This window comes from Rhincodon typus, chromosome 40 (assembly GCF_021869965.1).
Source record: "Rhincodon typus isolate 14 chromosome 40, sRhiTyp1.1, whole genome shotgun sequence".
Classification (NCBI taxonomy): domain Eukaryota; kingdom Metazoa; phylum Chordata; class Chondrichthyes; order Orectolobiformes; family Rhincodontidae; genus Rhincodon; species Rhincodon typus.
In genome coordinates this window covers 3,262,310-3,264,755 of record NC_063371.1, presented here as the reverse complement: position 1 = coordinate 3,264,755, position 2,446 = coordinate 3,262,310, and the positions used below count along the sequence as shown (strand labels likewise).

The window sequence follows — 2,446 nt, the reverse complement described above, 5'->3', positions numbered from 1 at the left end:
CAGAGAGTGTTTTCAAAGCAGTCTGCTCCCCCCTCCCCATCAACCATATGGGACTAACAGCTTCCTACTTTGTGCTTACACATGGTGTGGGTGGTGGGGGTTGGGAGATGCTGGTCAGGGTGATAACCCCTCAAGCCCTTGTTTAGCCCAACAACAACATTTACCCTCGGGCTGAACCTGCAAGAGAAGAGATTAGTTCAAAAGGTCCAAATCGCCCGACTCAAGTCTCTACCCCACTCGCTGCATGCAAATCTTCAGCATCAATCAGTTACATACCCCCCCATCCCTCAACTTTACTGCCACAAAACTTGCCAGATCTTGCGTGCGGGACAAGAAACGTTGCAGACACTTACTGTGGCCCCTTTCGCAGAGCCTCAGTATTATCAGACCGCGCGCCCCCGCCATCCAACCCAGTCTCAATCAGCACGTCCATGCGATGCTACCAGCCTCCTGTGCATGTAACCGCTACTGCCACGTTGACCTCAGGACCACGGCGCAAACTGTCCCCCAAACCGAGCTCCGGATGCGGGCGACGCCGTGACGATTTTGCAGAGAACTATTCCCCCCACCCCCATCAACCCCCGTCATCGAATTTCCCCGTTTCCCGGTCACAAGATTCCCATTTGGGCTTTCTGTGTTTATTTTTGGGGGGGAGGGGGTTAGAAATTCTCCTTCAGATACACACTCAAGGATTTGGGGGGGGGGTGGGAAACTAGGCACAAGGCAGATCAAAGTGAGAAGTTGCGTTTAAGGATTCAACCTGGCACTGAATTTAAGGAAAACTTCAGGGAGCCATTTCAGTTTTATTTTCTCTCCGCCCACCAGCCCCCTCCACTTTCCAAGTCAGGGCAAACATTGAGATCTCAAGAACTCAGCAGGTATTACAAAGAAAAGAGATGCCTCCAGAAACCCTGCCCTCTACACACCCCCCCCCGCAGTCACAGTTGGAACTACACCAGAGACAGAGAGAGAGGAGAGAGGAAAGCAGCCAAGCTGAAGGGCAAGAATAATATTCCTGGAAATAACAAGGTGTGGAGCTGGAGGAACACAGCAGGCCAGGCAGCATCACAGGAGCAGGGAAGCTGACGTTTCGAAAAAGGTTTCTGAAGAAGGGTCCAGACCCGCAACGTCTGCTTCCCTGCTCCTCTGATGCTGCTTGGCCTGCTGTGTTCATCCAGCTCTACACCTTGTTATCTCAGATTCTCCAGCGACTGCAGTTCCTACTATCTCTAAGAATAATATTGCTCGACAGCTCCTCCTCTTCCAGCCACAAACAGCTCGATCTAAAGCTGCCTGACGAGTCAAAAAGGCTTCAAACTATCCGCCTGGCCACTACCCCTTCACCGCCCTTCGCTCCAAGCAGGGGATTTTAGATGGGGATGCTCAATCCCGAACCCATCCGCTAAGCTATTGGGCCAGTTCGCACAGCACTCCCACTTAACGTGGATCTCCGGCGGCTCCTGCTCTCCTGGGACAAAAAAAAAAAGGGGCCAGTGGGAGAACCACTTCTGTAGAAGGGGCTTAAAACACGGAACATTTCTTCAGTGGCGGGCAACTGAGAAATGTGGAGATCGGAAATGGCGTTCTGTGGCTCGCCGGTCCCTGAAAGCAAACGCTCGGGCCACAGCAAGTGCTCCGGGAGGGCAAAATGGTACTTCGCTGCAAGAGGATGGGGCTTTCAGACATGGTGAAGTCTCAATGCTGTTGTGGGGCAGCTCGGTTGGACCTGGAGGGTTGTGCGCTGCTTTCGATCTCCTTATCTCAGGAGCGACAGACTCGCCCAAGAGGGGATTTCCCCAGAATGATTCCCGGGAATGGTGGCCAGGACAGACTGAATTCGCCGCAGCTCACAAGAGTGAGAGGTGATCTCACTGGAGCATGTTCGGATTCTCATCGGGCTGGCCAGCAAGTTCTCAGGAGGGTGGAACCAGTGGGACACAGTCTCTGAACAAGAGCGCAGTCAATTCGGAGGAGAAACGTCTTCAGATGGGAGGGTGGGAAATCTTTGGAATTGTCCGCCCACACGGAGGCTGAGTACGCTCCAGGCAGAGGTCGATAGATTTCTAGATATGAACAGGACATTGGGAGGTGGTGGGGAGTGGTGGGGGGTAGGGGGGTAGAAGATCAGCCCGGGCCTGGCGTTTTCACTCCGATGTTCGCTGCCTATTGCTCCTGCAAGATCAGCTTAATTCCTGGCCCTGGCTCTGCTGCGCCGCCTCACCTCACACCTCTCCTTGTGGTCTATCCCCTCCACCCCCTCTCTCCACGCCACCCCCCGCCTTTCCGAAACCTCCTCATTGCGCTGGGAGCTCTGGAAGACGGGATGCGCTTGGGAAATGGGAAAAAGCAGCAAACCCCAACCCCCCCGGCCCCGGTCAGCGGAAAAGGTGGCCGCTAGAGTTGGGCTTTAGGGGTGTCAATAAGTGCAATGTTCCAATTTCCCGGC

General features: G+C 54.2%; 1 protein-coding gene across 2 annotated transcripts in view; it reads right to left on the bottom strand.

Moving 5' to 3' along the window:
- Window positions 1-2,446, bottom strand: part of LOC109924730 (LIM domain-binding protein 1-like) — a 14,940-nt gene that overhangs the window by 3,262 nt on the left and 9,232 nt on the right. The window lies entirely within an intron of this gene.